A 13,319-nucleotide genomic window follows, 5' to 3' on the forward strand; every position below is an offset into this window, starting at 1 on the left:
ACTGCTCTTCCTCACACTACTCCTTCTCCTGCAGAATCCCACGTGCTGCTCCCACGTCCATCCTTTCACCATTCTGCTCTCCAGCCCTGCTCCTCCAGCCTTTCTCCTCCTCCCCCCAGGCCCAGCACCCACCCCTGGCTCGCTCTGCCCCCCCAGAGCTCTCGCATCCCACAGCACCAGCAGGGATGCAGCTGCGGCAGCTCGGGCTGCGGCAGCGCTGGGCTCTCGGCCGCTCCTGCCCGCACTCGGCCCCCGCCGCAGCCACTTCTGCCAGCACAGCACGGGCCGGCCCGGCCTTGGCGCTCCCCCCCTCCCACCTCCCCAAATTCCCCTCGCGGGGGGCGCCAAGGCCGGGCCACACGGGGGCTCCAGCTGGGGAGCGCCGGGCGCTGCGGCTCTGCCTGGCAACTGCTGAGTCACCAGCGCCGCGCCTTCTGATTGGCTGAGCGCTGCCTGAGGGCCGCGCCTGCACCAAGGGGGGACACCCTGCTCCAGGGGGGATGGCCCGAAAACCGGGCACCCCCAGCGAACGAACAACAGCAACGCCTCCCTACAAACACATGCTCTCAATCTGCTCGGACACAGCCACACCGACTTGGACACAAGCAAGTGACACCACAAACCATCAGCTCCACAAAATGGTACTGATTGACACACACTGCTGCTCAGCCAAGCTCCTGCTCAATTCCTCAACTTCCAGAACAACAACAAAGCCTGAACACAACCATGGACATCGTTTCCTATACAAAAGGGGACAAGGTGGAGGCAGTTTGCACATTCTCCCAGAGGTAATTAAGGACATGGACACCCAGCAGGGGTAAAAAGAGAAGTCGAGAAGGAGTCTCAGCAACAGGGGAGGGATGGTGTTGGTGTGCTGGGAAAGGATTGGTTGAAGGGAGTGTGCAGGAATATGGTTAAGGCAAACAGCAGCAGGAGGAATGTGTGTGATAGATAAGAAAGGAAAAGGAAGATGGAAAAGAGGAGGAAGAGAAAATAGTGAGGACTGGGATGTTTTTCAGCACCATCTTATCCTCAAATTTTGCCAGCTGATCGAGATCTTTTGTATCCCTGGTTTCCAGGACAGGGATAGAAAGAAGTTCATGATTTCAGGGCATTTCTCTGTGGTTGGGAGTGTCAGGACTCGACACAGAGGTGCAGGACAGGGCAGCACGGGCTGGGGGTCTGTGGGGAGCTGCGGGGCCGGGCCGGGGCTGTGGGGCAGCCGGGGCTCAGCGCCGGGCACTGCCTGACCCCAACGCCCCCCGGGCAGGGCCGGCAGTGGCCCCCGGCCCCCAGGAGGCTGCGGGAAGGGGGTTGCAAGTTTTTTTCCCCCTCCATTTCAAGGGAGACTCTTGCCTTCTTGGCAGACACCTGTCTTTCAAACCAAGACACTGTCTCTTGTGAAATCTCTTCAACAGGAAGCTCGGCTGGCACAGACCCTGCCTTGGGACTTTACTGTCCACAACTTCCAACCAGGACTTTGGGTCCTGCCTAAGGAGTGCAAAGAAGCACCAATGGCAGTGAGAAATGGTTGATCAATACTTAACTCATGCAAGCACAGTTAACTGTTAAGAGACAGCAAATGTTAATCACAAAACCTAAGCAGCAGGATTCACCTTAATCTTGTCAAGATAAGAGGAACAAGAATCTGTTTGAAACCAGCACAGAGACCGCTGAGTCATCCAGTGAAGAACTGCGCATGCGCCAGAAAGAAAGGTGAAAAGTGCATTGTGATGAAGAGTACTGATCTTCATCAGAAAAACCCCCGAGGAAGAAGAGGAGCCTTCCCCAGTGCGACCAACAGGGTACACAGCACATGTGTGGCACGTATGCTAATGATATTTGTCATACATGAACTCCCTAATTAGCTTGGCCTTTGCATGTTAAGTGTTTTGATTAGTTAATTTTGGGTTACACAACTTTAATTGAGTGTTAATGTTCACCCATCAGTCCAGGTACAAATATCAAGTTCTGCTATTAGTGTTTTCACTTGTCCAAAGCAGTTTATCTGCACCAGTTCCAGTTAAAATCCCCTAGTTAAAAGTGTCCCAGTTAAAATTCCCTTTCCAACTTTAAAAAGAGTTGTTTTTCTCATGTTCTCTGTATACTTTTGCAAATGTTTTAAGATGTGTTGGATGTATTTTAATATTTATTTTAAGGGTTTCTACTTTGCTCAGGACCAGCTCCAAACCCCAGTTTCTAACAGCCAACAGCCAGTTTTAGACCTTTAGCGGTTGGTCTGTAAGTAAGCTCCATGGCAACCTGAATCTTAATGAGGACATGTTACCACTCTTAACTCCAGCTGCTACTACCCCCCTGACAACGACGAGCTATTGGTAGACAGAGATAATCTGTCAAAAGGGAAGCACCAATCACTTAGGACCAAAGGGGTGTGCCATGGGCGGTCCGTGGGCAGACTGGGGTGGAGCAAGGGTACTATAAAATAGTGAGTCAGCCTCAGAGCAGGGGCAGACCACTGCAGATTTAGCTGTAGTGAGTGCCAGTGCTGGGCACTTAAGCCTTACTCCTATTTAGGAGCCTTCAATAATTTTTCTCTGAGTTTTGGGTTAGCTAAAAGTCAGCCCAGCACTGCAAGTTTTCCACCGGAGGCCCAGTGCTGTCTAAGCCCAAAGATCTCTAATCCCTGCGTTCCCGGAAATACCTCTTGAGCCACTAGGATCCCAAATTTTGATATTTTCCTGATTTTTATAATTTTTCAATTTTTCTGTTTCAATAAATTATTTTAATTTTTCTAAGAGTTGTCTCGTTCCTCACAATATTAATGACTTCATAGAAGTCATTTGTATAACCACTCCTATCCCAAGGAATGTGATGAATATTCATGCATTTCACCCATAATACTGGACTGTATGGAGTGCTGGGTGTGTGTGTTAGGAGGAGAGATCCTCCATGCACCCAGTGCTGAATAAAGAAAAAACCTGCTTCTTTGCCTCTGAAGTGTCTCCTGGCCTCATTTGGGGCGATCCACCTGGCACCCCGAGATGGGATCCTCTCTGCCCAGCTGCCGGATCCAGGGGTAAGCGGACCTCCCAGTCATGACCCTGAATTTTCAGGGGGAGCTCAGCTGTCCTTTGGCTCACAGCAGGAGCAGACAAGGACCATCTGCACCAAATTAAGGTATTCGCTATTTTAAAAAAAAAAAGCAGAAATACACGCGGGTCCCTGATTTGAGTCCCCGAGGGTGGGTTGAAAACCCCAAGGAGACTAGGTCTCCCAGAATTAGTCCCGGAGAAAAGGAATGGTACCTTTAATGGGTTGGAGGCCCCAGGGGTCAGACCCCACAGACGTGCCATGTTGCTATTTTTTTTTTTTACTATGTCATTATGGGTTTTTATTATGGAAATTAGTGGGAGAATGAGGAGTATAAATGAATGAGTATAAATCTTTTCTGCTTGGTGTTTTGTATGGAGCTGTAAGGCTCCTGTTATGTGGTGCTTGTGCGGAGCTGAAAGTTTCCTGGCTGGAGGGGTCCCTGTGCCTCTTGTGTTTTGTTGTGAAATGCCAAAATTGGCAGGTTTCAGTCCTGAAGCCAGTTCTGCAGCTCCTATCCTGTGGGGAACCCCCCCCACTAGTCTGTGGTTTATTGTGGAGAACTGGAACTGGCAGGTTCTAATCCTGAGACCAGTTCTGCAGCTGCTGCCTTGTGGGGATGGTGGTGTCCCTATGCAGGCCCAGGTATTTATCATGCACCCTTGTCTGTGGAGGCTGTAAGAAAACTTCAGGGGATAATGTCCATCCCGGGTGACCAGTGCAAAGAAAATGTTTTGTTGTCCTTCCTTGGTTCATTTGTTAGTCACCTCTCTACTCCTTCGGAGGATTTGATAAAAGACAAAAAAAAAAAAAAAAAAAAGGCAACTCAAATGCCTGATTCACAGACTGCAACTCTTGCAAAACTTTTAAAAGCAGTCTCACTCCCTCCGCTGAGCAATCAATTGGAGGAAACCCCACTGAAAACCTGTGGGAAACAACAAAAGTGGTGCAACAAGCACTTCATAGAATAAAAACTAAAACTCCACCTGAATAAATTAGTGCAATTAACAACTTGTTTCACTAAGACTTTTTTTTTTTCAGGGAGGTTTGTTTCTTTTCTCTTTTGTAGGAATGTCAAACATCCCTGCATCTAAGATAAAGAAAGCGGTTTGAGAGCAGAGAAACTGCAAGCAGCAAAATCACACCTAAATGTGATAATCATTGCTTCACTGTCACTTTGTATTAGCCCCAAAAAGTTTTACTTCTTTTTAATAATCGGTCTAGAGGCCCAAATTTTCACTTTTCTTTTACAGGAATCTACCACCACCTGGGATGGAGCTGCATGAAAACCAATGAAATGTAAAGTGTCACCATAACTGCTCGCTTTGTCAGTTGGTTAATGTTTGTAATTTGTGTTTTCATTACAAGTGATTTGGTGAAAGATCAAATAGAAGTTAAAGCATTCTACATATTCTTGAGTTTGATTTTTCTCTAACTTGTTTTGTCTTTTTACTGAAAAAATGCTGTAGCTAAGCTCTTATGAATGTATAATTTGTCTCAACCAGTTTTATCCTGAGAGTTGGTATAAGAATTGATACATATTTGAAATCATACAAATATGTTCTAACCTCCCCCGTTCTGTCTCAGAAGACTTCAAAATTATTATAATTTGGCTACATTTTTTTGATTTACTAACTAGTGAATTAAAGAATCTCAACAGAACACAAGCAAATGCTACATGTTTGACTGAATCCCCCTTCCTAAGCCAGGAGGGGTAGCCATGGGCTGCAGACAGGACATGAATAAAATACAGAAAAGCCTTCTACCAGTTCTCACACTAAAGTGCTGTTCGATCTCATGCCATATGTCTTAAGAAGGTATTTTATCTTTGCCTCACTCCACCTATTTATAGCACATTCTGCAATCTCAGACGGGGGTGCAGAATGTGATGAAGGCAATTTATTCACTAAAATGATAATAATAAAAAAAGGCTACTTGAGGTAATAAAACTAAGTTTGAAAAATAATTGATTTCATTTTTAATCCCACCAACAGTAAAGCCCCAGTTCCTAGTTTGTGTCAAGATTACATTACAACAGTGCTATAAGCTGTGTCCTGGAAAACAGAGCATAGCCCTGATGTAAAGATATGTTTGCATGAGAACATTTTGTATGGAAATGTTTTGTGTCTTAGTTTGTATCATAAAAACTAATCCTTCATAATGTATAAAATTATCCAGCAGAGTAAGAATATTATTATAACAAAAACTGTAAAAAGAAGCTACAGCTAAAGAAGTCTCCCCAAAGACACCTGACTAGGACTTTAAACTGCAAGTTAAACCACTAAGATTAGATAAAGGGAAAGCCATTCTTTGATCATCTCAGGCCTAGGGAAAAAAACAGACAAACAAGACAGAAAGAAGAGAAATACCCATAGATAGTGAAATAACAGATCAAGTGATCCCACCAGTATGGGATGTCGGAATTCCAGAGAAATCAAAACAGGCTCCCCCAGTGATTACTGAACTACTCAAAGGGGCACAACCAGTGTCAGTCAAACAGTATCTGCTAAGGCATGAAGCACGAGTGGGTATAAAACCAATAATTACTAAATTTATTGATCAAAGGTTGTTGAGAGAGTATAGGTTTCCCTACAATGCCCCAATTCTACCAGTACAAAAGCCAAACGGACCTGAGGGCAATAAATACAGTATCAAAAACACTGCACCCCATAGTGGCCAATCCTTTCACTCTACTTACAAAATTACAAAGTGACTGGGTGTGGTTCTCAGTTTTAGATTTATAGGATGTTCTCTTTTGCCTGCCATTAGCTAAAAAGTCAGGAAATTTTTGCCTTTGAATGGGAAAACCCCAAAGCAGCGAGAAAAAGCCAACTTACACGATACTGTATTGCCACAAGGATTCCAAAACAGCCCGCCAATATTTGGAGGTCAATTATCCCAAGAACTGGAAGCCTGGACAAGGCCATGTCTTGGTTTGAAAGACAGGTGTCTGCTAAGGAAGGCAGGAGCCCCATTTGGAATGGCAAATGTAACCCCCCTTTCCCTCCGAGTTATTATAATTTTGAAATCAAGGGGCTTTCTGGTAAAGATATGGGAAATAGGAATAACAGTTCTTTACTATTATATATATATAACCAGTCAAACAAACAGCAATAACTCTGGCAGTAACAGCAAACAATCACAAACCCACTCCCAGCCTTCTCGGCTGTCAGGCCCTTTCCCCTCGGGTGCAGTTCCGCTCGCAGCCGGCAGGGGCGCTGGCGGCTCCCGGTGAGCAGGGCAGGTGCGATGGTTCCCCCGCGGCTGCAGGGGGTGCTCCGGAGCGAGCTCGGGGAGCACGCGGCACTGGCGGCCTGGGATCCCAGGACAGGATGGAGCAAAAAAGCTTCACAAACCCCTGGGCAGCCAGACCCTTGGGAATGGCAGGCTGGAACGGCAGGGATGAGCACAAATCCCTGGTAGCAGATGAACTGTATCCAAACAGGGAACCCCCCAGAGGTCTGGGCAGGCGGGGTGAGCAGGGCTACAACATAGTGAAGGCTCAAAGCAATGGCAGGGGCAGGGTGGCCACAGCCCGGCTCCTAGCGGGGCAGGGAAGGCGGGCTTTGGGATCCCAGGGCTTCTCCAGCAGAAGGAAAAAAAGCAGCCAAAGAAAACAGCCTCCCTCTCTGTCCAAATGCTGAGACCGACTACCCCCACACACTCAGGTGAAAATGAAAGAGTAGCCAGATGCGCCCCACCCCGTAGCCAGCTCTTTTGTTTTTCTTAAGTACCCAGCCATTTGTCCCTCTAGCAACATGTATGTGCAAAATTCCTTTAACAGAAGAAAAACCAGGAGAGCTCCTAAAACCCCAACAGGCCACTTGGGGAAGGTACTCTCCTGCAGTATGTTAATGACCTACTGATAGCAACAAGGACCCATGAAGACTGCAAGAACTGGACTGTAAGTCTTTTAAATTTTCTGGGACTAAGTGGATCTAGAGTCTCTCCTGAAAAGGCTCAGCTAGTCCTCCAGAAAGTTACGTATCTGGGGTACGAACTGGCAGGAGGGGAGAGAGCACTGCGCAGATGTCACTAAACCTTTTCTGTTGTTTTCACGTGAGAGACAAGGACTGGCACTGGGACTTTTGGCACAGAAGCTGGGACTGTACAGAAGGCCAGTGGCTTATTTCTCTGAGCAGCTGGACATGGTCAGCCAAGGATGGCCCCCTGCCTGTGTGCAGTGGCAGCTGTGGTCCTGAACATAGAGTGTTATAAATGAAATTGGTAATTCGTGCTTGTGTATATAAATGTATATATTAATTGTACAAATAAAAATGCCTAAGCCCAAACCCCGGGCCTGGGACGGAGAAAATTTCACAAGCCTTGGCAGCAGCAGAGAAAACAATTCCGCCAGGAACTAATCAGCATACGAAAAAGTCTATCTCCAGGTGGAGGTAGACCTTATCTGGAGCCATTAACACCACACCTGGGCCATAATCTAGACGATGATGAAACTGATTAACATCTCAGTGTCGTTAAAGGAGTATCCCATTCCGGGAACTAAGAATAACTGTTCCAGGAATCGGAGATGGACCATTCATCATCCAAGATGGACAACTCATCAGACCCAGAAAATGCATTGTGCAGTCCAACTTTAGGACAAGAGAACATCATGAATATGCTAAATTGCGAGAAGAATAGAATTAATTCAGACTCTACCCAAGAACTGTATAAGAAGGAAACAGCTGAAGCGACATTCATGAACTTGGGGATGTGACGCGATAGAGGTCAGATGTGTGTTCACCCAGCACCGACCCCGGGCTCAGGGCTGACCTTTTTCCAATCGTGGCTTTCTGTGTAACCGATCTTTCGGCCGTGGAATAAAATCTATTTCTTTATTAAATTTAATTTGGCTGAATTTCTTTACTTCAAATGGTGACCCCGATATGATCCGATTTGCGGTATCGCAGACCCTCTCTCTGTTCAGGAGGCGCCCCGCTGATTCTAGCGGCCTGGTAGGATAGGTGGGTTCTGCGAACCAATCGGACCACTGAACTAAATTCAGACCAGTGCCACGATCGAAAAAGGCGGGATAAAAGGAGCTCTCGGGGAACTCAAGGGGGGATCCAGGGTAGGATCTCCAGAGCCGCAGCATAAGGTGTTTCACTCAGAAAACTCTACGTGCATGAAGAACCCACACAGGAAAAGGAACCGTAAGTATTGCGTGGTTGAGTGAAGGGTGATCAAGCGTGTATGAGACGTGATATTATCACAAAGTGAGTGGGGACCCCAAGATTGCAGGTCCTCTCTCCCGCAAGGGAAGAGGTCGGTCGCGGGGGAAGCGAATGAAACGGGATAGAACCCCATTCCACACATCTAACCCGAATAACTTGGGACATTTGGGGGATTGATCACAGGAAGGCCAGAAGGGAAGGGGACGTTCCCTACGAGTTCGGGGGATTGGTAATCCTTCTGGTCTCGGACTAGGTAGTCCAGGTAAGGAAAGTAAGTACCAATTAAAAAAATAGGTACTGATTGAAGTCGAGAGCTGTTACCAGCGGAAAACCCCCAGAGCGGTTCACTGCAGGGCCAGTAAACTAGTAAGGAACAAAAAAGTAGGTACCGATTACAGTTTAAGAAAAGGAACGCTAGCGAAAAAATTCTTTTAGGAAAAATGGGGCAAAAGAAAAGCAAAGCCCAGAGAAATCTTGAGAAAAATCAGCAGAAAGAAAAGAACCAGGTATACCTGAAATTCCCAGAGACAGTCCCTTAGGATGGATGTTAGAGCATTAGCGGGACTGTCCTGAGAGAAGAAGTAAATGTAAAGAAAGGATGATATATTATTGTGTAGAAGTGTGGGGAGGTAAAGAGATCAGAGAACATCTTATTTGGCCCATGTTCGGCACCTTTGAGAAATGGACGTGCCAGGCCTTAAGCAAATATGTGAACACCAAAAATACTCATAGCGAGGAAGAAAAAGATTATGCTAAAATATGGGAGTTTGCTAAAACGGAGTTACTCCCAATAAAAACTTGTTTGGGTCCCGAAACCCAGAATGGAGAGTGGGATCCCTTAGATAACCTACCACCCCCATATTTGAACCCTCCACACCAACCTGTGCAAATTCAGGGACCCCAAAGGGAAGGTGCAGTCACGGCGCCGGGACAGGTTCTGGTACCGCAAATCTATCCCCCGCTTCCACCCCCACCGCCAGCGGAGGGAAGATCTAGCTTCTCCCATTAAGGGAACCCACTCCCCCCCTGCCAGCAGAACACGACTTCAGACAAAGAAAGCCAGTGGAGATTATAGTGAAGGGGAAGAAGAGAAGCCTAAATTATTTCCCCTAAGAGAAGTACCAACAGCGCCAGGGGTTATAGGATTTGTAAACGTACCTATCAACACAGGGGATGTAAAGGCATTTAAGAAAGCAATGGGAAAGCTAATGGATGATCCCTTAGGGGTGGCAGATAGGTTGGAGGAATTTTTAGGAACTAGTATTTATCCATATGAAGACATATGTGCGATATTAAGATCATTGTTTGACCCTGAAGAACAGGAAATGATAAGACAAGCTGGGGTATGAGACTGGGAGCACAGAAATCCACAGGGAATGCCAGGGACTCTGAAGTGGCCAATTCAGAGTCCCAGGTGGAATGCACAAACAGAGGAAGGGAGATGGAACATGGTTGACCTAAGAAATATCGTAATACAAGGAGTGCGGGAGGCGGTACCCAGAGGACAGAACATGAGCAAAATGTTCAGGGAATGCCAGGGAAAAGATGAAACGCCTACTGAATGGCTAGAGAGATTAAGGCAAAATTTACAAATGTATTCTGGGACAGACCCAAATTCTCCAATCAGGGAAGTCCTGTTAAAAATGCAGTTCGCAGTGAAATCATGGGAAGACATCAGGAGAAAACCTGAGAAAATAGATAACTGGCAAGAGAAAAGTTTACAGGAGTTACTCCACGAAGCTCAGTGGACGTATATGAAGAGGGATGAAGAAAAGCAGAAAGCACAGGCAGGCTATTGGTAGCCGCAGTAAGGGAAGCCCAGAAACAAGAACATACCCCAGACCCTGCAAGCTCAACACGGAACACTGAGTAACAGAGGAGGCAGTTTCCCATCCAGAGACAAAATTCAGAGAACCGGAGAAATACATCGGGGTGTTTTTACTGCGGAAAGAAGGGGCATTTTAAGAAAGATTGTAGAAAAAGAATGAAAGATGAGAGGATCTTTCAGGAAGACTAGAGGTGTCAGGGGCTTTTTAACCTGGGGTCCAGAACATCCCGAGAGCCCTTGATAAAATTGAAAATAGGACCCCAGAGACAAGAGCTGATGTTCCTAGTAGATTCAGGAGCTGAACAAGGTACAGTTCAGCGGTTACCATTGGGACGTGTTAAGAGCAGAGAAACCATAATAGTAATCGGGGCTAAAGGAGAGCCCTTTAAAGTTCCAGTTATTAAAGATGTAGAAATAGAATCAGACACCAGGGTATGCCTGGGAAATATTTTATTAGTAGAGGAAGCAGATTATAATTTGTTAGGGAGAGATCTGATGGTGGCATTGGAAGTGAGTCTAATTGTTCAAGAGTCTTGGCTTGTAGTGAGTTTGTATAAACTGACATCAGAGGATGAGAACAAAATAAATCCTAGAGTCTGGTACGCAGGAGGGGAAACTGGAAAATTAGAAATGATGCCCATTCGTGTTGAAATTGAGAGACCAGAAGATCCCATTAGGGTCAAGCAGTATCCTATCCCGATGGAGGGAAGAAAAGGGTTAAAACCAGTAATAGATGAGCTAATAAAAAGGGGTGCTCTAGAGCCTTGTATGTCCAGGCACAACACGCCTATCCTAGCAATACGAAAATCAGACGGAAGTTATAGATTAGTACAAGACTTAAGAGCAGTAAATGCAAGAACCAAAACCTTCTTCCCCATGGTCCCCAATCTGTACACTTTACTAAATAATATCTCCCCTAAGGATACCTGGTACAGTGTGATTGACTTGAAAGATGCGTTCTGGACTTGCCCCCAAGCCGAAGAAAGTGGGGATTATTTTGCTTTCCAGTGGGAAGACCCAGAGACTAATCAAAAACAGCAACTGAGATGGACTTCTTTGTCTCAAGGGTTTGTGGACTCACCAAATCTTTTTGGCCAGGCTCTTGAACAACTACTTAGCCAATTTGAACCTGTAAAAGGAACTAAATTGCTACAATATGTAGATGATTTATTAGTGGCAGGACCAATAGAGCTCGATGTAAAGGAAACTATGATAAGATTATTAAATTTTTTGGGAGACAAGGGACTAAAACTCTCAAAAACAAAACTCCAATTTACTGAACCCGAGGTAAAATACGTGGGACATTGGCTGACTAAAGGAAAGAAGAAATTAGACCCCGAGAGGGTAGCAGGAATTGTAGCGTTATGTAGGTACAAAAATGCTGTTAGTGAGGATCTTCTTGTTATTTTTCTAAGTCCGTGAGAGACTTTTCTCTCTCACAGAAGAGGTAGCAGGGAATGTAAACAACCAAGCCACCTGCAACCTTGGAAAGTCTTGTTTATGGTATAGTAGAAAATATTTTGATAATGGATGTTTTAGGATTTTGGCCAATCACCCCCAAGGGGTGGCTGGTCCTTTGTCCAATTAGACTATGAAGAAAAAAGTCTATAAAAGAGTTTGTAAAATAATTAAATAAATCAATCTTGCTGCACAATTCCTGCCTGCTGGATCTTCTCCTCCTCCTCCTCCCTATAGCTGCGGGACACGGTGATATACTGTAGGAACCAGGCCTGCAGTAATAGCGTTACCCTCCCCTTGTACAAAAAGAGAAATCAGACGGGTGCTAGGACTCGTGGGATACTGTAGACAATGGATTGAGAGCTACAGCGAAAAAGTAAAATTTCTGTATGAGAAACTGACTACTGATAGGATAAAATGGACAGAACAGGATGAAGAGGGATTTAAAGAATTGAAAGAAGCCCTCATGACAGCCCCTGTTTTGAGCCTCCCAGATGTGAAAAAGCAATTCCAACTATTTGTAGATGTTAGCAATCATACTGCCCACAGAGTTTTAACCCAGGACTGGGCAGGAATTAGAAAACCAGTAGGATGCGTGTCGAAGCTCCTAGACCCCGTGAGTCAGGGATGGCCTACCTGTTTACAAGCGATAGTGGCAGTGGCGTTCCTAGTGGAAGAGGCGAAAAAAGTGACTTTCGGAGCACCTTTAATAGTATATACTCTCCACAGTGTTAGGAGTTTGCTGCATCAAAAAGCAGATAAATGGCTCACTGATGCCAGGCTCCTGAAATATGAGGCTATGCTGGTCCACTCCCATGAGTTAGAACTTCAAACAACTACAGCACAGAACCCTACACAGTTTCCGTAGGGGGAAGCCCTGGAGATGCCTACCCATAATTGCGCTGAGATAGTAGAATTACAAAGATAAGGCCGGATCTGGAAGAAAAATAATTAGAGGAAGGTGAAAAATGGTTTGTGGATGGTTCTGCGAAAGTGGTAGAAGGAAAGAGGAAGTCAGGATATGCGGTAGTAGATGCCTAAACAGGGAAAGTAGTAGAGTCAGGACCTCTGAGTGCTAGTTGGTCGGCTCAGGCATGTGAATTATATGCCCTGTTGAGGGCATTGAAAAGATTGAAAGGGAAAAGAGGAGCAATTTTTACTGATTCTAAGTATGCTTTTGGTGTGGTACACACTTTTGGAAACATTTGGGAAGAAAGAGGGTTGATTAACACCCGAGGACGAGGGTTGATCCATGGAGAAATAATAAAACAGATCCTAGATGCTATTAGGGAGCCAGAGGCAATCTCAATAGTACATGTAAAGGGGCATCAAACGGGAATGCAGTTTCAGACCCGAAGAAATAACTTAGCCAATAGAGAGGCAAAAATCGCAGCTTTGTTACAGGTAAGTATCCCAGAGATTGAGGAAAGGGAGGCTAGGGAATACCCCCCATGCCCTTCCAAAAAGGAAACTGAGGAATATCTAAAAATGGGAGGAAAGCTAGAAAGAGGTAAGTGGAAATTACCTGACGGGAGAGAATTACTGCCTAAAGATTACAGTAAGAAAATTTTAAGGAGATTACACCAGCAGACTCACTGGGGGGCATGAGCCTTAGCAGAACAATTTTTAAGGTTTTTCGGATGTAAAGGAATTTATGAGTTAGCCAAGCCGGAGGTACAAGGATGCATGACATGCCAAAAAGTAAACAGGGCTAGATCTCAATGAGCAGTGTTGGGAAGTAGCCCTGCAGCCCACCGGCCTTTTGAGAGAGTTCAAGTAGATTTTACAGAGTTGTCTAAAGTGGG

General features: G+C 45.6%; 1 protein-coding gene across 1 annotated transcript in view; it reads right to left on the reverse strand.

Moving 5' to 3' along the window:
• The window catches only part of LOC116436910 (zinc finger protein 239-like), a 46,090-nt gene that overhangs the window by 19,775 nt on the left and 12,996 nt on the right, over positions 1–13,319 (reverse strand). The window lies entirely within an intron of this gene.

The sequence above is a fragment of the Corvus moneduloides genome, chromosome 31 (assembly GCF_009650955.1).
Source record: "Corvus moneduloides isolate bCorMon1 chromosome 31, bCorMon1.pri, whole genome shotgun sequence".
NCBI lineage: Eukaryota > Metazoa > Chordata > Aves > Passeriformes > Corvidae > Corvus > Corvus moneduloides.